At 40.2% G+C, this 22,113-nt stretch overlaps 1 pseudogene; it reads left to right on the top strand.

Moving 5' to 3' along the window:
• Positions 1-16,182: 16,182 nt before the first annotated feature.
• LOC147442805 (uncharacterized) lies at positions 16,183-19,222 on the top strand (annotated as a pseudogene).
• The last annotated feature ends 2,891 nt before the right edge of the window (positions 19,223-22,113 follow it).

The following is a 22,113-nucleotide window of genomic DNA, read 5'->3' as shown; positions in this document are numbered from 1 at the left end:
AGATACATAATTATATTTCCTATAATGTACATATGCATATCTAAGTATAATAATAAGCTTTCTATCTCATCCTATTATCTCAAGGGTAACATATTCTTACTTTACCGTCAAAAAGTAATATGGGAAAAGCGTCAATAGTTCCACCTCTTTAACTTGGGGCAAAAAGCATTGATTTTTTTCTTTCTACTCTCTCATTATTATCTCACACCCTAGCTAGATCTTATATCTAGGGTAACTTCCAATATATATATTTTCTATGTACTTTTCATATTTTTCTTATATTTCTTTTCAAATAGCTACTAGGAGGGAGTCAAATCCTAGTGGGACACTAGGTGGCACGATTTCAAAGATACACTTTATTTAATGAATTATTGCAAGCATGATTACAAAACATTGTCAAGGAGCAATTTCATGCTTTCATGTGGCATGAGGTGTCCATTGCAATCAAATAAAAGTCTAAGCTAAGGGGACCACAAGAAGACTTTTGCTGCCAAAACTATACCCTATTTTGATGATTTTTTTACACAAGGTTCCAATCTGAATTGGAAAAAGTATATAAAATGGGAGTCGTAGCTAATGAGTTGACATATTTTTACTTTTTTATTTGGAGCCACGATTGAGGAGATATGATCAAAATACTGGACCCCTGTATGCCCACATCATGCAGGGACAGCTCATTTCCAACTTTTCCAGTTTCTGTTCACACTGGCTCTTCTCTTCTTGTGTAAACCCCTTCAACTATAAAAGGAGACATCTTATTCCTTGAAAATCATTGAAGCATTCAAGCCATTGATGAGAGGAATTCATGAGGGAGTGAGTAGTAATGCCTAATTGTACTTAGCCATTAACATAAGCCTAAGCCTACACTCTCTCCTAGAGGAAGACTAGCCATTCTTCTATACTATCCTTGGAAGATCAACTCTAATCGAAGAAGGTCTTAGACTTGGTATATCAATCAAAGTTGAATTCTTCCCTCTTCTTCTTTCTCTATCAAAAATGGTGCCGAAGGGTTTGACAAGTAAGATGTGTTCTACATTGATATTTTGTTGTTTTCTTTTTCATCTCTAATGCAACATATATATATCTAATCTCATCTCCTTAACCAAACTTATCTCTCTCACTCTTAGAAATTCATTCTCTCTACAAATTCTATGTTCTCCTTGCTACAGGTACATCTCTCCCCGCAGTATCCTTATTGCCTACATGCAAGAATAGGGCTTGGGAGGGAAACTTCTCATCCCTTCACTTCTCTATCTACATTTCTCACATACTATCCTAGATTAATAATCCACATGATGAGAATTTCTATCGCTTCCACTCTATGTGATCTATTAGAATTAACGTGTGGATTAGCCGTAAAATACAAAGTTTCAACAACGTATAGTGTTTCTCTTTGGCCCAGAAAGGCTCAATGAAATACTTCTTTCACCGTATCCCATCATACTACCTCTTATAGACTATAACTTTTCTTTTGATGTAAGTGTAGTTATCTTGCTATGAACCAAGAGGATTTGTACACACAACTAATCCCAATCATTAGACAAAACATATATATTATGATGAGCACAAAACTACAATTCCAAAGAACAATTCCCAGCCTGTTTGGTCAGTAAAGATTGAACGCCATTAACTCATCTATTAACCCTTTCATATTACCCATGATACGATATGACCATAGCCTTGATGTTTTCATCTTTATGTTATTTTGATATTCTCATTTGTGTTCTTTCTTTGTGTGTGTGAGTACAAGAGAGAAAGAATAAAGCTTCTTTGATTGCACTTCCTTCCAAACCCTATACTTCATGGCATCTATGGTACTCCATATAGCTTTTGGAGTTCTCTCACAAACTCTCATAGCCAAAAGCCCGGTGCTTTCCTGGCAAGACCGTAAATTTCTCGACAACGCTCAAGGATGCATTAGCTACAGCTCCTATACTGGCTATTGTAGATCCTTTGAAACCATTCGTTTTGGAAATGGATGCCAATGAGCGTGCTATTGGAGTAGTCATGTTACAAGATGGACGGCCGATTGCATTTGAAAGAAAGAAGCTTGATGCAACTCAGCAGAACTATTCTGCTTACAAACGCGAACTCTATGCAATAGTATCTGCCTTAAAAACACGGCGGCATTATCAGGATGGTGCTCAGTTCGAGATTGTGTTTGACCATGAAAGCATCAAATGGTTTACACAACAACAGATTTCAAGGGTCAAAAAGCCAGGTGGGCAGAGATCCTTCAGGAATATGACGCCAAGCTAAGGTATTGCAAAGGCGGATACAATGTAGTGGCAGACGCTCTAAGTCGAATGTCAGAGATCAATTCGCTCTTATTCACGCAACTTCGTAGTAGTGAATTTTTAGATTCTCTCAAGGGAAAATATGAGCATGATGAATCATATTCCAAAGTGTGGAGCCATGTTCAAAAGAGGTATCCTTCTCACTCCAATGACGGTTAACCTCCACACCTAGTTCTTGTTTATCAAGTGATGAACTACAACGATAGAATCATTTTACCATCAACAATGGGTACCTACTCCACAAGGGGAGAGTTTGTGTACCGATGGACACGGACATTCGGCGCCAAATTCTTTATGAATGTCATGATAGTCCAAGTGAAGGGCACCCCGGGATTAGAAAAACGTATGCTCTCGTACGACGATAGTTTTACTAGCCAGGTCTACATGGCTTTGTGCAAGCTTATGTCTTGTACTACCAAAAATGTCAGCTAACAAGGCAGAGCGCCTGAAAGTAGGAGGACTCTTACATCCTTTGGAGATTCCCAATGGAAAATGGAAAAGTATCTTTATGGATTTTATTGTGGGTTTACCAACCACTATACAAGGTCATGACTCAGTATGGGTGGTCGTAGATAGGTTGAATAAACTATGTAAGTTTATTCCGACCAAATCAACGGTTAAGACACCAGAACTAGCCAAGTTATTTGTGGACAATCTATACAAATTGTATGGTTTTCCAAGTAACATTGTTAGTGTCTGTGATCCCAAGTTTAACAACCACTTTTGGAGAGTTTTATTTAAACGATTGGGTACACAACTATACCTCAGTACAGCTGATCATCCAGAAACGGATGGTCAAACGAAACGGGTTAGCCAGGTGCTAAAGGATATGCTAAGAGCATACGTCAGCAAAAAACAGTCAGACTGTGAAGAATAATTACCTATTCACGAGTTTTCCTACAACAATGATAAGCATGTCACAACAGGTTTTAGTCCTTTCATGCTCATGTACGGGTTTCAACCTAGGTCACCAATTACGGTGGGGTTGGCAACCGAAAAACTCCAACAGGTTAACGATATTCTCCAAGACCACATGGATATGCTGAAACTTGCTCGTCAAAATGTCCGGCAAGCACAGGATCGATATAAGAAATACGTTGATGAGAAACGTCGGCAAGTTACCTTCGAAGAAAGGGAGGAAGTATTTTTAAGTGTGTCAAAACATTCAGAAAGCCTGAAAACTAGACCGACACCTAAATTATCTCCCCGATATTGTGGGCCTTTCAAAATACTCAAGCAAGTAGGTGATCGTGCCTAGAAACTATTACTACCTTCACATTCTCGCATTCATCCGGTGTTTCATGTAAGCCGTCTACGAAATCGATTATGTGGGGACAACAATGTCATTGACCAGCAAGTTTTGGTTGATTACATTGAACCTCCTACCTTACCGCATGAATCTGAACGTGTTCTTGATTATCATGAGTTGCGTACAGGTCATCACGTACGACAACAAGCCTTGATCAAGTGGAAAGACCGACCTGAAGAAGGTGCCACTTGGGAAAACATTAGTGTTCTTAAGAAGAAGTTTTCCACTTTTGTTTTCGAGGACGAAAACTCTTCTTAAGGGGGGAGTAATGTCAGGACACCGGCAAGGCCGGACTAGACAAGGCAGGGCCGGGCTAGGCAGTGTGGGACGGGGAGTCCAACTAGGGCAAAGGGCCAGGGGCATGCCTATAAAAAGGGTGGTTGGGTGGTGGACTCTCAAGATCTAGTCACCCTTGTCTTACAAGTAAGGCTAGCAGACTAGTCACAGGAGGGATCCAAAGGGGGACCATCTGTAGAAGAGCAATGTGCAAAGAATGGGCTTCAAATACCTTAGGGTTCAGCCCATTAAGGCTTCCAAAAGGTTAGGTAAAGTCCAGATGGTTAAGCTTAGGAAAATTTCAAAGGTAAAGTCCAGATGGTTAAGCTTAGGAAAATTGGATGCTTGGTGGGTGGTCAAAAAGTCTTCAAAGACTCCTACATAGGAGGGGGCAATCCCTAAAGGTAGGGAAAGAGAGAGAAAGAGGTGGGAGATCACACACACACTCAAAGGCTTCCCTTTTACACAAAGGGCATAATGGACACATGTCAGATTAATTTAAAAACACTTTATAAAAAGAACCAATGAAAATTAAGTCTCTTGGATGATTATTGTATAGCTTGCCAAGGGGTCCAATAGGAATTAAGCAGCTCAATGGCTTGCTTAATTCCTATTGGCCAGAAGGGGAAAAGGCCCAATGGGGATTTAAATGGATTGATTTAATTAGCCAAACTCTCACTAAAGGGGAAAGAGGGACACTTGTCAAAAGCCTCTTCATTCAGCCCCTAGCTTCCTTTTTGCTAAGCCTGGCAAGGTCCAATGAGAGCCCAACAAGAGGAAATAGCAAGAGGTGTCGACCAAGATGAGAGAGAGGGCTGATTTTGCAAGTCATTATTCCACACACACTCACATGACATGTCAGCAAATTGTGCCATCCCTCGCGCTTAAAAGAAGGGTAGTCGTCTGCGATTACTTTATATTTGCAAAACAACTCAAGTTAGCTCAAAAAAAATTTTGAGGGACATTTCGAGGGACATTTCATTCCAGAGCAGAAGTCTGGATATCTTGGGTCATAGACTTTCCATCACTTACTTAGAACATTTCATCTGATTAGTAGTATTTTCTCATTCCATGTTGGAAGTCTTGAAAGTCTGGGCAGTGGAATTTCCTTCACCTACCACGCCAATTTCATCCAAATAGGAATATGCAAAGTATGACACATCATGATGCAACACACACGCTTACATATGCATGTTACAAACATAGAAACATAGAGTTGCCGATGAACACTCCCTCTGCAAATAACGTCCATCCAAGTCGAGGCCATGAGATATTCATCGACTCCCTCATCACTCCTCCTGCAAATAACCTAAAAAGGTTCGGGCCATGAGATATAGAGACCTTTTACAACCAAACGCTCCCCAGACTACAGACTGTGCCATTTATATGTGCTGAGACCAACCACTACTCTGACTTTATCCGTACTCCCCTCGTAAATAACCATCGAGGTCCGAGCCATGAGGTAAAACAACAATTTTCAAACATGCAATACTCCCCATGCATAAAACCTCAAGGGTCTGGGCAATGAGTATGTGCAGGCATTATCAAGCATTAAATTTCTTCAATACCCCTCTCGGGAAATCCCGAGCCATGAGTATCCAAAATTTTTCCACAGAGATTGAAACCAGTATTAAAACCATAATCAAAGAATTCTCAAATCGGCACCAAGATAGGTTCAAAACAAATTAAAATCCATTTCAAACAATTTCCAAACAGTGTTTCCAAACAAAGTTCAAACTTAAAAAGCATTCTCGACATCAGTTGAGCTCGAAAACAAGAGTGGCATTCCATCCTAAAACCTACACCAAAATTTGGGTTAGTTTCCTTTCATCAGACTGTAGCTGACTGCAGCATGGTCCATAAACTCTTAAATAGTCAAAACAGGCTTGGACAAACAGTATTCCCGCAACGGTGATGGTAGTCTAATGATATAGTGGTCGTACTGGGGCTCCAAGGTTATCAGCTTCAAGAGAGACACCTAAGAGTAGATGTCTAGAAATTTTCGATTGTAATCTGACAGGATTTTTGTGGCAAGCATTTCAAGATGCCTTCACTTTGCCAAAAGCTGCACTTCGAAGGAAGGTGTTATGTAACTTTGGGAAAGTTTCTTCAAAGCTTGCCAAGTCCTTGGAGTGTGCGGCTTGGAAGCTATAGACATCTGCCACTACATAGCATTATCTCTGAGAAGTCTCGAAGCTCAATAAATCTTTGATTCTTCTCTGTAGTCCCCATGGCATAGATGTTGTCAAATTGCTCCAAAAACTGTAAATCTTTCCTTGTATCTTTCTCTCCAGATAAAGGGGAAAAATAATAATTCTGTGAAATCTACTCTGTCTCCTCCTTCTCTTGCAAGTGGTCTTCTTTATGGCTTATGCATTTTAAGATAGAGCAATGAAGTTGGGACCACGCCCGATGCCTATTGTATGAAGGGTGGGAGTGGCTAATAAGTCCGAGACAGGGACACAAAGCTTCTTTGATAAACCACTTTCTTGTGAAATCTGGAAGCACTTTCTTGCTCCGTCTGCTCTTTGAAGGATCGGTACCTTTCAAAAAAGCACACGAGTAAAGCTCTGATACCACTGTCACCAGATGACACCACGTGCCAACAAAAAAGAACAGACTGAATAGCCTTTTAGCACTTCAAAACAACTAACTAAAAGAGAAAGAGCACACACAACACGGAGTGGCTAAATTCTACCCCCAAAGAGCACTGGCCTCAAACCGTGGCGCCCCTTTTGTTATTTCTTTATATTGATTGAACAAGGTACACTTTGTGGCTCTTGCTCTGCATCTGCCCGCAGTAGAATGCCAGAGTGAGAGCCATAGTTCATATTTAAAGGCCCTTGGCCATTTCAAAGCAATTACATAAAAAGATTCAAGTTCAAAAACCATTTGTTGTCTAAAAGTTTCCAGCCCACAAAACATGGAAATCCGTAAGCTACCACATCAATATACTTAGCACCAAATGTGGAAATCCGTACTGTCTACCACATCACCATATCAGCGTAAATTGTTGAATATCCGTACAACATTGCCACGTCAACAATTGGCTTGACACGACAGCAGTTTGTGACAGGCGCCAAGGTTTTGGGGCCAATGCACTCTAGGAGTGGAACTCCGCCACTCCGTGTCTCTCGTGTGGATTCTCTCAATTCAGTTGTCTTGAAGTGCTAAACGTCTGTTCATGTCTGTTCTTTTCAATTGGCACATCATGCCCTCTTGGTACAAGAACCCAAGAATTTGCGCATAGCCTCCATGTCAATCCGATCATCCACATGAGATTATGCCCTTGGTGCTCCGCCGAATAGAGCAATTACCAGAGCAAGTACAAAGCATCTGTCTCCTCAAAATTTCTTACTAGAAGGACTCTGTGGATTTTCACCTTGACCATTTTCATGATCTCTGTTTCCCGCCTACATACCATGGCCAATAAGATCGTGTTTGGAGTTTTAGAGGCCAAAGAAGCAACCGATAGTGGCAATTCAAGGCCACTGACTTTGTACAGGGGCATCCCACTCTGCCATCTTCATTCTACTTCAAGTTTAGTTATTTTTAGTTGTATGAAGTGATAAAATGCTCTGAAATTTTGCAGATTATCATAGTTTTTTGTGTGTCCATCAGATGATTACAGTGGTATGCCTAATTTTTCTCTTTTTTTTAATTCCTCTCTAAAGTTTTCTCTCTGATTCCCCCCTCTTTCTCCCCCTTAGTTTTCTCTCCCATGCAAGAAATCAATAATAACACACAAACAAAAACTGCAACAATTGAACTTGAGAAGAGAGAGAGAGAGAGAGAGAGAGAGAGAGAGAGAGAGAGAGAGAGAGAGAGAGAGAGAGAGAGAGAGAGAGAGAGAGAGAGAGAGAGAGAGAGAGAGAGAGAGAGAAGAGGAAGATTTTTGCTTCTAGATGCACTCACCATAAAGACTAGTGCTCCTTTTGGTATTTCTTTCTTGGCTGATCACAAATAGTACAACTATTGAGGGTTTCCTTCTCCTGATGCTCCCAAGCTAATCTACGGAAGAGGGAGCCCTAGCTAAGGGTGGAGAATAGATTCTAAAGCGGGATGTCGTCACGCCACAAGCTTAAACACTGAGAAGTACATGCCCATTTTGGAGTAGCACCAGGTTGTAAAGGAATCTTGAAAGATTTTGGCTAATTGGTGAATATTAAAAAAAGATGTTGAATTGTTAAAATTTCAAGGGGATTGTCTGAGCATGGAAGGGGGGTGAGGGGCCAAACCTAACAGCGAAGTTACACCAAGGGGTAGCGAAGAGAGAGACGAAGGTGGTCGCACTCCTTGGGAGAAAAGGAAAGGTTGAGTGACAATCACTTAAAAGTCTCAAATGCGATTTGCTCTTCACTCCCACGATTTGAGCTACATTGATTCTCAGTTGAGAAATAGCGTAACACTTAGAAAAACCAAGGGGGTGGTGCAATGATAGAAGTCTTTGGTGGTGGGGGTGTGAAAACTTGAGGCAGCCTTTACTCCACTTTATTGGGCCTAGGAGAGTGTCTTGGGTTGTGTTAGCACGAAGATAACACGAACACCATTTTTGCATCATTTTTCGAAGTTCTCCTTGTAAACATTTATTTTTTTGGTTAATCTGGAATATTGTAACTCCTTTTTTCTCGGATAAACCTTGTAATTAATGAGCTGGGACTACAAGCTTTCAGATTGTATCAGCCAGTCATTTCGCGGCTTTGGTAGAACTCCAAATTATTAGTTTTGACCACCCAAAAACCTTGGCTAAGGTATAAAAGCCAATTTTTGTAAGTTTTTTATAAGTTTTTGGATAAGAAATACACAGGGTGAGTTAACGGCGCTCACTTATCTCCTTCTCGTCCTTCCTACTCCCTCTCCGGTTGTCACATTGCGAATGGGTTTTTTGCATTGCAACCGCAGGTAAGAGCTCTACGCATTGACGTAAGCCATTCACAATATTTCGTAGCTTTTGGCACCGCCGAGCCGCGGCCTAATTTCATCATAGCTAGGAATTTACACTTTTAAATAAAAAACTAAGCATTGGCGGGGTATTGGGGCATCATTGCTAAGCATTTAGATGCATTCTGGGTCGAAAACGACTAGATCAAAAATCCACTGCTGTTAATAATCGCGATTCTGGAACTTGACCTAAAGTGGGGTTTGAGACCATAGACATGTGTGCTTAAGTCTTGTAAACTTGTCCTAGAAGTTTCATTATGTTTGGATGTCAATTGATGCTGTAAGGGATTTGATTTGCTTGCCAATGAGCGATTGGCTTTTGGTGATTTCAGTCACTTGAGTGTAGCTTGAGTTAGATGCGAGTTGTTAGTTGTTTTATGAGAGATTGACAACCTCTTGTAGCCTCTATGCACTAGTCGAGTCAGCTTCGTCCCATGGTTTGACAAATTAATTGTGGTTCTCGCTAATACTGCAATAAGATATATAGGATGGTGAGGTTAGACATGCATCCCACATTTGGCGCCGTTGCCGGGGATCGAAAAGACCTAAACTAGGGAAAAACACGAGTGTTTTGTGTAGTTGTCCTTTAACTTCCTCTAGGTGCGTCTAGAGTTTGAAACTTTCTTTTAGAAACCACATTGCTTAACACTAGAATGGTAACCTAACAGGACATAAAAGTGTCCTTTCAGGGTTTTGGGAAAAAATTCCAAAACCATAGTAGATCCACTCATTTTGAAAAATCCTTTCATGAGCTTATGGTTCAATAACTACTACATATGGAAAAAATGAGAAACTTGTAATTTTTCTCATCCCTTGTTCACTACAAGCCTCCAAAGTTGATGGACCAGTGCATTTTGCCCAAAACAACAATTTCTTATGGTTGATTGCATATAAATAAGAGTGGGGATTTTTGTAGGACATGAGATAAAATGCCCCATTAACTTCAATGGGTTGGTGACCAAAACATATGGTTGCTTTTACCTCACTAATTTTTTTTTGGGCCAAAAAAAGGTACAAAAAAGTTGCATTTTTGCCATTCTGCGGACCTATCATCAAAGTTTCTATAGTCACGCTCAATACAGATACTATATACATGTTTTCTTAGTTCCCTTTGGGCCTTTGTATTCAAAAGGAGCCATGGATCATATCAAAAGGATAATGGATCTCTTACAATTGGAACCTTGGGGGCAATGATAAAGTGCTAAATACAGCAAACATGAAAAAACTGGGTTTAGCATTATGACCTCTAGAAACCCATAGAAACTACTCAATATCTAGCCAAGTTTGTAGTCTATGATTAGATATGGTTACTACCTACAAAATACACACAATTGGCCTAAGACACTAGCAATATTGAGAAAGTTATACTTGCTACTCTAAAATGTATCGTATTCTTCAGCATTCAAAAAACTCAACCATCATCATATACTATGCCATATAGCATATTAGGTCCCCCAAAACTCAAGGAAGATTAGCTTTATGTTATACATTACACTTACACAATCAAAATTGAATATGGATATCAAGAAAGCCACCAAAAAAATCATAAAAGTGCTAATTTTGGCCAAAAAATAGGATTATGCAATTCTTGTAAATTGGTCATAACTTTCAATTTTAACACTTAGCTCTCCCTACAAGCATCAAAACATGTTGAGAACTATGAAGTCCTAACCTCTAGCCATCTAAACCTCACAAACATGAAGTTTAGAGTGGTATAGTTGCCAAAAATTGAAGAAAAGCCAAAAACAGGACCTGTTTTTTCACACAATTTAGGTTCAAAAATGTTGTGCAAGAGTAAGGTTAATGGTGAGATCGATACTCCAAAAAAATGCTAAGTTTTTTTCAGCTCTTAAGGCAACTTTATGGATATATAGAACCTAGAAATTCATTTTCATACTCTTCAAATAATTCAAGCAAAATGGTCACTTAACAGGACACAAAAGTGTCCAAGGACATAAAAGTGTCCTGTTACCATTCTAGTGTTAAGATTGTCGTCTTTTGTTGTGTAGAGGTAGCTTGGAAGTAATCATACTTGCTGAGTACCTTTAGGACTGTAGGATTGTAGATTTAGATTAGGATTTGGAGAATGATTGGTAGACGAGACAAGTCTTAAGGTCAAGACTCTAAAAAACATTAGAAACACAAAAAAACGAGTGTTGTGGACACTTTCCACAACCCCATTGCATGAGAATCTAGGAGTAGGGTAAGTAGGATCCAAGGTGGATCTCGTAACATTGCTCTCTCTGAAAGGATCAAATGTGAGTTGTTATTGGAAGTTGCAGAATTTCAGATCTACGGTTAGAAATAGCTTGAAAAGACTTGAATCCACTCAATCCGACTGGAGAGTAAGCCTAAGAGTTGTTCAAACCAGTGGGTAAGCTCAAAGACACTTCGAGGTAAAAGTTTCAAGAGTTGGCCAAAACTCAAAATATTTACTTTTTCTTGACATTTTAGGCCAAATTAAGTTTTGGCTTGATTCATAGTCTTAAAATACATCATGTAAAGACTGTTTTTGAGAAAATTGCACAAAAGAGCTCATTTCAAGCCTAAAGTTAATAATCACGATTACTAACTTTCTTCTCTAAATTGTCCAAGGTTCATACCATTGACTCATTGCATGTGTACAAATAACTTTTGTAAAGGCCCAAAAGATTTGGATCACTAAACTGACAAAAAATTGGGTATAATTAAAGTTTGTACTAACTTTTTGAATCTTGAGTATAAATTTGGAAAAAATTTATCCAAACTTGTTGAAATTTGTTTCATAGGCTTATGTGTATATGCTCAGTTGACCAAAAATTTGTAAAAATTTGTCAGAAGTAAATAATCGTGATTATTTACATCTATCCTATTTTTCAACTTTTTTGACTAAGTCTGCATACCACTAGCTTCACCATGTTGTAATAAGCCCACAAACCAGATTTGGTAAGATTTGGACCACTGAAGTGAAATTTGTGACTAAAATTGCAAAGTTAATCTGCAAAAAGATAATTGATGACCATTTGACCAAAAATTGTCGAAACTTGATCAAACTTGCCCAGGGACCTTAACTTAAGGTGTTTAACGGATTTGTGTCAAAGTTTGGACAAAACCTTGCAAAAATATTGTTGTAGTAACTAATCGCGATTATTTACATCTGCTTCAAAACTTGATGATTTTGCAAATTTGAGTATATCACAAGGTCAAGCACATCAAGTAGACCTCACAAATCAATTTTGGTGAAATTTGGATTGCAAAAGTGAGACTTAGGCTAGATTCTCAAAATGAGAGTCTACAGACACCAAACAACTAATAAACGTTTTCCGAATTGGTCCAAACTGGTTGAAATTTGCCCAGAGACTCTAACAAGTTGTATAGTTGATATCCTGAGACATCATTTTTTACTTAATATAAAGCCACATGGAAATTTTGGGTTCAATCGGATCAAAATTGGTACAGATACACTCAGTTTTCAGATTGCAAATCAAACCTTTGAATTCTGCTAAATTCGAATTTGAAAGTCAAATTTTGACTCCCATAGCTTGATTTGAAGTGATACATAGAGACCAATTACGAGAGTTCTCAAGAGCTCTACTGTCTTTATAGAAGAATACCTAACTTGATTAAATTTGTACAAGAATCAGGTTACAGACGAGGAATCAGTGGCTTGACAGAAAGTCGCAATTGAATTGAGTGGAAATTGACGACAAGTCAATCCAAAGGTGAGTACTCTATCCAGGCTTCATAAGTCTATGTGAACCTTAGATGTAGTCGTGTACTAGGAAATCAGGGCATACTCGGAGAAACCTCTAGTAGAGTTTCTACCGAAGAAAGCGTGAATCAAGGCAATTCCTGAAGAAGTTTTAGACACTTTTTCATATTCAACATCCGAAATGTCTTCTTACTTGACTCACTCGGAAACCGGAACAACAATGCGCTATAAGCATATACTATCTTTTTACAAAACTAATTGTCATGGAGCCCAGGTTTACTTGGACCCTAACGAGGAGTATGCTATTCGCATTGATGACCATGGTATTGAGTTCGAAGAAGATGTTAGGGCAAACAAACAAGGAAAAATGTACATGGATCGAAACGGAACTCAGTATTTACAGGTCGAAAACCCTGACGTGATAGACAAATGGGATTAGAAGTAAACTCTATAATCCCTGATATGTCAGAAAAAAAGAACCACCAACTTTAGAATTCGAGGGATACGATCAAGTAGACTTGAAGCCTTTGAAACAGCTTAGTACATATAATCCTAGGATCAGAGTCTATTGTTGGGAAGATAGAAACATAAAAGATCTTTTGTGGATTTCTCATGCCAAACCCAGGACAATTAACGACCATGAAGATCATCTATATCTTCAAGATCAAAGATAAGGGATCAACAAACCTACCAACCTACCTATCATAGGGATTTTTATAGCAACAAATTTGTTATGATGACTCCTGAGGAGGTAGAACAAACCAAATACTAAGGGTATTCCATACGGGATTGGATATTGAGATAAGGACTAGAAACAATTTCAAGAGATGAACACCGTGAGAGATCATCTAAGAGTAATGTGAAGAAACCAGAAACCACCTCATCACGTAGAAAACCGGGTGACACTAAGGCCAGTCCAGGGCTACATGAGTCACTATTTCCAATAGACTGGTTTGAAGGACTCGGAAGAGGACCAACTCCCAGAAGACCTGGAGTTGAACCAAACAGACCTGTCAGACCAGCTGATTTTCAAAAATGGGTCAGAAAATACAGTGGATTAGGGGATCCATATGACCACTTAGCAAGCTTTAAGAAAGTGCTAAGAGCAGAGCGTTGCCACTAACCAATGAATTGCTAGAGAGAATGCATGCAGCCCAACAAAGGAAGATCAAGCAAGAGCAAGTTATTGATGAAGCCAAAGAGGCAGCTAGACTTCAGGTACTCAAGCGTAAAGCTACTCTCAAGAATCAACGGATACCGATTTCCATCAACACTTTGGAAATAGATGATCGACAATGGGAATTACCTAAAGATGCAGTTTCAACAGATGATGATTGGTTAGATGGAATGGATTTGCGCATCAAAGTACAACTCAACAATCATAGCACCAATGCTTTGGTAGACACATGAGCTGGAGTGAATGCATTCAGTCATTCCATATACAAGAAGACAACAAGTCAAGCATTGACAACAGGAATAGCGACAATCAAAGGATGCAACAAGAATCCAACTCCAACATTAGGAGTAGTCAACTTGAACGTCGTAGTACATAGATGTTCATGTCCTCATATCAGTTTGTATGCTTGCCAGATGAACGCGTGAATGAGACGATGATTCTTGGAATTTTCTGAATGCCATACAAAGCAGTACCAGATTGGGATATGAATCAACTAAAGCTATCACCTAAAGGAGGGCAACTCATTGTTCCAATTGCACCAAGATGGAAAAGAAGCAATCTGCAGACCAATCACGAAGCCAATCTTCTATATCCCCTCGACAATCAAATGCTATATGTAGCATGCAAGGAGTTAGGAAAATTTGGGTACCAAAAGCACAGCTTACGGATAAACCGAATCAGATCTGGGTACCTAAAACTTCATCGACGAAACAAAAGAAGGTTCCAAGGATTTGAACACAGGATCAAGCATCTCCGAGCAAGGAACCTAATATGAGAATGGTTTGGAAGAAAAAAGAGCACTTGTCTTCTCCACAACCTGCAAAACCAATCAAGCAATGGCAAGATAAGTCTCAACAGACCCCACCATACTATGCAGCACCAAGCCGATCGAGCTACCAATGGAGAGAAAAATCTCGACAACAGTCGAAAGTGCTAGCAACAGCTCAAGCAATCAGAGTGCTAAAGCACCCTGATGGTACAATCAAACAGAGAGCACAAAAGCTACAAGTTTTCTCTTTGGAAGACATCAGCAGCAAACCTCGACATCGGAAACCCTTGAGTTAATTACTCAAGACCCAGCTCTTGCACATCATATTGGTTTGAATTGCATTGATCTTTATATCATGGTAGAGCCAATCACGGGTATGCATAGACACAATTGTTCAACCCATGCACACAGTCGTCCCGGAGTACGCCATCCAGGAGGGGTGGAAGGGCACTAAGTACTAAGTAATTAAGGGCAATGCTTGAAGAGGAAGAACAAGTTCTATGTTAACATGTGATTTTTTGCAAAATTACCTAATAATGCCCTTATAATTCATCATCAAGGAAAAACTCTGATAATATCTTCCCGATGAGTGTAAATAGTGTATACACTATCAGAAAATCATAAAAAATAATCCTTTTTTGGATATTTTTCATCATTTTTGTTGATAAGGAGGCTTAAAAATGGAAAAATCCAACAAAAAAAAATAAAGCTGCGTTTTTTGAAGAGATTTTCTTAATTATTGGGATTTTACTTTACTTTTTTAGAGCATTTTGCTATTTTCTTTGATTTTTTTAAATAAACAGGTCAAAATTAACAATAAATAGCAAGGAAGCTCAGATGGAAAAATGAAAGACACGATAGTCATCAGAAAGACAAGGCGGACAAGCACAAAAATTTTCAATGAAATCAGAAGATGGAAGCGGGAAGCCTAAATTAGGCGGCCAGGCCTACTTTTGCAAAATACTTGTAGAATGAGCTACAAGAATCTGATCAGGGAAATTTTTAGGTCTAACATGGATTTCACGGCGTAGTAGGACTAACAGGGGAATCTGGGGAAATTTGGTTCGGGAAGTCCAGGTATAGATATCCATGGTAGGCTAAAACCACCTCATTTCCACTTGGAACCTTTCCAGAGAGAGATTTCGACCTCTTTCACGCGACATTTCCGGAGCCCGCAGTTGACCATTTTCAACTTCGTTGTCGTGTTGTTGTACGTCTAAATGGAGAATTTCATGCAGGAGTCGTATATTCAGAGTTTTTAATGAGTGATCGGAATATGGTTGGGAGCATAGATGGCAAGCTTGTAATGGCCGTCATTTATCGTGGGAGCAGTTTTTTATATCATAACTTGGAGTCTGAAGTCGTCAATGTCAGAAGTTTTTGAAGTGAAGATTATGCTATGGGATTTGATTTCGACTGACGGTATTACTCATGCCGATGCAAGAGCGGTTGAAGCACTCATGAACGATAAGGATGTGCTTGGCGAAGCTTTGGTCGATATTTGTGCCGGATAATGTGTGCTTAAAGAGCTAAGCTAGATCAAGGCTATGGTGGTGTTTTACAAACTAGACATCGACGAAGTCAAGGAGGCTACAAAAATGATGGCAGTGCGCATTGTACCTACCATAGTGTTTGTTATACAAGCCAAAGGTGGTATGCTCGTGAAGGTTCTTGATGGGTTTTATTTTTTTTTCAATCAATCCGAATACATTGAATACAACGATGGCCAACTTGAAAGGGGATGAGCATGTGAAGGCTTGCTTACTGTTTAATAGAACGCAGAAGTTATTTTGGGAATAAGAAAACGATGAGCTCCCTAAAAATAAAGGGTCGGGTGACTTAAAAGCATGGGAAATCGTCGTCAGGTTGACGAGTCAGAAAAGGGGCTCACAGAAAGCACGCGAGGAGGAGAGGGTCGTCGTCGAGCAGCAAGGAGCCGCCAGAAGAAAAGTAGCAGGTTGACAGAGCCGAAAAGCAGTAGAGGAGCTTTTGGCGGACGAGGGCGTGCAGGTTGACAAGACCCAAGGACCGAGAGCAGCGAAAGCGGAAGCAGGTGAAGAGCACGAGGAGGCTCAATTGTCGTCTAACGAGGTTGGCAAGGGGAGTTGGCGAGGAGCAGCAGGGGGGTTTTTGACGCTGTTAAGAAACTGCAGAAATGCCTGCGAGGTGGAGGCCGCTACAGTCGTGCAAAGAGCAGGCTGCTGTTGCGCTCCTTATGGTAGAAGGCTTGCAGGAGGAGACAAGCTGGCGGTTTTAGGGGCACAGGTCTTTCAAGCAGTGCGAGCTGTCAACTGCAGGAGCAACGCGAGTTGTTAAAAGCAGAGCAGTGGGTACTATTTGGAGTCGCTGACAAGATTCAAGAGGTGGTTTGAGATCTTTTTCTCTCTCTCTCTCTCTCTCTCTCGACGACATGAGATCTTTTTCTCTCTCTCTCTCTCGACGACACCACATGTTTGAAGCTGGAGACAATCGTACCTTGGGGAAGGTTTTTACAAACGAGGGCTATGTCATAGAGAAGTTGGCTTTAAGAAGTTTTTAGCAGTTTCAGAGAATTGTTTGAGTTAAAAGAAGACCAAAGCAAGGGACGGCAAAGTGAATGCGCGTGAAGGTGGTCGTGAAGAGCAAGGGAAGGAAACTGAAGCAAATAAGGCTTTGGTGTTTGTGCTTCCGCTCAAGATCTCGACGGCTTTAAGAGCACAGTGGGCCTATTGCGACGGTCAAGTCTTTTGTATTCTCTTTTGAGTTTATTCAATATTTCAGTTTAAGGTTTTCATAAGCCACTTTGTTACTATATTCTCTTGTGTTGTGCATCTCTCTCCATCTGTTTCTCACAGCAAGCAGCCCTGTGCTGACCCGACTCCCTAACCGCACAAATTACCCCCCGACATCTTTAGTGAACCCGACGCGAAAGCGAGCCGGGGTGGGACTTGGTAGTAGAAGATGTCGACACCACAGGAAGTAGCAATGCAACAGATGATGCAACAGTTTGCAGCCTATATGCAAAAACACAACAGGCTTCTCAACAGCAGTACCACAAAGTGAACGTATTCGTCAAGCGAGGTATACAGTAATTGAAAAGCTGCAAAGATTTGAAGGTTGTGATATTTCAAAATTTTGTAGTGTTTATGAACAATCTATGGAGGATTATGGAGTTAATGATCATGACTCAGTGGAAGGTTTTCACTTAATTGCGGCTCCTGAACTTAGGGCTCGAATTGAAGAAATTCAGGTAACACATGGTGCAAACTGGCAAGAGTTTAAGAAGGCTTTACAAGAAGAGTATTTTCTCAAAGATTCTCAACGGGTTACCAAGAAAAGCTTTTTGAAATGGATACAATAGAAGGATAAAGGTTTATCTGCGAGAGAATTGCTACGAGCTTTTGAAAAGAAATTTGAACATTTATCTACTGCTAAGCAGAAAACAATGCAATCGGAAAAGGTCGAGCTATTTATTCAAGCAGCAGATTCGCGCCTTCAGAAGAGCTTGGTACACTTGCTCGAGGATCCATCTGGTGAGTTGGGCTTAACTTCTGATTGGAAACTAGTTACAGAAGCTGTTAATATAATTGTAAAGCAACAAAAGAGGGTGGACAAGTTCATAGTGGCTGATCCTATGGAAGCGCTCGAAGAGGACCTAGCGGAGAACCCGAAGCCCAAGCTGGAAGAGCCAGTCCTTGATGAGCTGGCAAAAGGTATAGAAGAGTTGAATTTGAATTTGAAAGATGTTAAACGGTTTGAGTGCAAGTGGATCATCTTCAGAACCCAGACAACGTTCTCCACAACAAGACTGGGATAAAGGATGCATGTGGTGTGATGGCTTAGATCATATACGCAAAAATTGTGATGATTTTAATGAAGCTTATAAGAAGAACATAGTTTTTTGGAAGGATGGCAAGCTGCATCTTAAAGAAACTGGTGAACGTCTACGTTTTAACTATGGGAAGGGCGGTATGAAGAAGCTGGTGGAGGAGATGCAGCACAATGCCTCTAGGGTTGATGCAACAACTTATGGATTACAGGTATGCAGTGCGGAGGATGAGGAAAGTATCAAGGCTAAAGGGAATCTATGGCCATATGCTTTGAGGACAGCTGACAAAGGTAAAATAACTCGTGACACATTAAGTCAAGCTGGGAATTACATTCAACAAACTACAGGGTGGTCAGATCCTATAGATTCTCTTTCTGTGTATGCCTTTCTTGCCAAAATCTGAGGCTAATGAAGCTATGGTGGAAGAGAAGCGCAAGAGAGATGAAGACATTGTGGGCTCATCAAAACGAGCTACGAGGACTAGCGGCAAGAAGGAAGAAGGTGCAAGTTCTAAAGCAGTTCCTACACCTGAAGTGGTTATGGAAGAGGCATCAAAAGATAAAAAGCAAGGTAAGCCAAAAGGGACTTCTTACAAGTTAAAATCTGATATTGAATTGGCTACAGATCTGAAGAAGGTATTTGAGGAATGCATTCTCAATAGCAAGGTGGAACTTACTTTGGGCGATGTCTTGGGCATTGCTAAACGTGAATTTCATGAGGAGATCATTGATATTATAAAGAGAAAGCGACAAGTACTAGTTGAGCAAGAACCTCATGCGGTCAAGAGCCAAGTGATTCAACATGTAGAATCGATTTTGGATGCTTACGAGTCAGAGATTGAAGAAGAAATTTTATAGTCTACAGTGATCTCCAATCAAGTTACACCCGCGGTAAGACATTTTCACTTCAATAATGATGATGGTGAGGAAACAGTACCTAGGAGTCATTTTTCCAAAACACATTGGGCGAGAGCCACTACAGAGACAATTCTTAAGATTGGTGATATTGATGAGCCTATTCTAGCACTTGTGGATCATGGTTCAGAAATTAATTTGATGTCAAAAAGCTTGTACCAGAGAGGGAAATGGCCTATCGATATGGATCATGGTTGGCGGATTCGAGCTGCCAACACCCAGCCTGGCGATTTATATGGTGCATGTGCAAATGTCAAGGTTACAAATGGAGATGTTTGTGATGAGCATAACTCTTTTATACAGGAACATTCCTCTTATCCACTTATCCTAGGGCAACCTTACATCACAGATGTGCATATGGAAACAAAGGTTTTGGATGATGGTTCAGCATATGCAAGGATTCGAAGTAAAGATGGTAAGAGAGCAGTTCAATTTTTGACTGTTTGTGTTGATCATGTCAGGAATAAAGATAGCTTAAGAGAACAACCCTTGCCAAGGGTTCAAAAAGAGTTTAAAGAGTACAGGTTTGCTCGGGATTTTCTTCAGGTGCCACTATAGAGCGGGACTATAGTGGTACAGGGAAGAAGAAGTTCTCGCAAGAAGAGACTTTTTCTTCGGGGTTTCTGGGACTAACATCTGAAGGTTCAGTTTCATATAAGAAGTTCATGGAGCTACCTAAGTGGGAGAAGCAATATGTGGTAAGTGTTCAAAGTGATTTTCAGGGATGTGATGTACTTGAAAATGATGATGTTTATCTCACGAGTCTTTGAAGAAGTTTCGTATGTTGATACGATGTCAGAACTTGAAGTTATCAAGAAGTGTAGGTTGCAAAGTGAGACTGAATTTGTGCGAGTGCATTCGATGGACATGTATGACATTCTAATGGAGGTACGTAAGTAAAGAATTGGGTGGTGCTTTTGAAGTGCAGGTGGATACAAAGTACAAGATTGTTGCAAAGAAGGTCAGGCCTGTAGCTACCCCACTCCCAAGGGAGAGTGAGGAGGTTATCGAAAAAGCTTCACACCAACCAAAGCTAAGGGATCCCAAGAACATTGGCCACAAATTTACTGAAGAGACCTTGAAGCAGGTAGTCATCGGCGAAGAAGGGTTTCTTACTGATGAGTAGGCCAAGTGCTTTCAAGAGATGCTTGCAAAACATGGTAAAGCCTTTGCTTTTGAGCCTAGTGAGATTGGATGTGTAGATCCAAATGTTGTAGCACCTATGATTATCTTTACCATTCCACATATGCTAATTTGCGTCCTATTCCTGTTCCTAAAGCCCATCTACCACAACTTATTGACTTGTTAAATGAAAAGATACGTATGGGTATTTTGGAGCCATCTTGTGCACCTTATTCTAATTGATGGTTCACCGTCCCAAAGAAGAATGGAGCCCTGCGATTTATTCAAGACATGCAGCTAGTAAATAAGGTAACAATTCGTAATGTTGGCATTGGACCAATTGTGGACGAGTTTGCAGAAGCGTTTGCAGGTAGGGCTATATATTCCATGGGTGATCTTTACTCAGGCTATGATCAGTTTCAGCTTGCTTTGGAGAGTAGGGATCTCACTACTATGCGTACTCCACTTGGGTTGGTAAGGATGTGTACTTTACCACAAGGTGCCACAAATTCTGTTGCTCACATGATGAATGGCATGAACAAGGTATTAAGAGAATTCATTCCTCACATTAATATGCCTTTTATTGATGATTTGCCAATCAAGGGTTGTGAACAAGGTTTGAAAGACGAGATAAAAGATCAGAGGGGGTGCCGAAGCTTTGTTGCTCAACATATTGCAGATTGTGAAGCTATTCTATCTAAACTTGAAGAGGTAAATCTAACACTTTCAGGTCAAAATCCAATTTTTGGTGCCAAAGCTCAAATATTGATTGTTGGACATATGTGTGGGCCACATGGAAGACGCCCAAGCCCAGCTAAGGTGGAATCAATACAAAGAATGAAGAACTCATGCACATCAATTACTGAAGTCCGTCGTTTTTTGGGTGCTTGTGTGTTTTATCGTATTTGGTTACCTCACTTTGTTCATGTTGCAGAAGTACTTTACCAATTATTAAGAAAAGGGAAAAGATTTGTGTGGGAAGATGCTCATACAAAAGCCATCAAAAAATTGAAGAATATGCTTTTGGATGCTCCTACCTTACGGAAGGTTGATTATAAATGTGGAAGGCCAGTGATTTTGATGGTTGACACTAGTCCTACAGGCATTGGTTGGGCTATTTGACGGTTGACACTAGTCCTACAGGCATTGGTTGGGCTATTGGTCAAGATGATGAGGATGGTCATAGATATGCTATTCGATTTGGTGCAAAGGTGTTAACACTCGTCAACGAAGTTACCCACAGGTTAAGAGAGAGCTTTGGGGTGTTTCTACTGCTCTAAAGTCTGACAAGGATTATTTTATTAGAGCTTCAGTTGTAGTGGAGATTGATTGCTTGCCATTGATAGGAATGATTACGAGTTGCTCCACTCCGGACATTGCTATGTTACGATGGATAGCTTTCATTAAGTCTCTCAATCCTGAATTCTTTCATATTGCAGGAAGGGACAATCCGGTAGCAAATATGTTATCAAGAGCCAGGTATGAAGATGAGGAGGAAATGCTTACAGAGAGTGATGATGTGGGCTTAAAGTTTTATACTTCTTCTCATTTGCATGCAAGTTGTAGTGTTCTTGCTCGTGTTTTTGAATCTTTTTTAGATGAGATGTACGATGGAGAGTGGATTTTGATAGGCCGTTATCTTAACACTCTCACCAAGCAAGAGGAATGGAGTGATTAAGAATACAGGAGGATCAAGAAGAAAGCTTATGGTTATCTCCTTAAAGATGGGCACTTGTGGAAGCAGCCAAAACGTCCAGGAGGATCACCACAATGAGTAGTATGTGACAAAGTAAAACAACAACAGGTAAT

This window comes from Adiantum capillus-veneris, chromosome 14 (assembly GCF_014529385.1).
Source record: "Adiantum capillus-veneris isolate H3 chromosome 14, ASM1452938v2, whole genome shotgun sequence".
Taxonomy (NCBI): Eukaryota; Viridiplantae; Streptophyta; class Polypodiopsida; order Polypodiales; family Pteridaceae; genus Adiantum; species Adiantum capillus-veneris.
The sequence above is the reverse complement of the archived record's forward strand: the minus strand, read 5'-3'. Positions and strand labels throughout refer to the sequence as shown.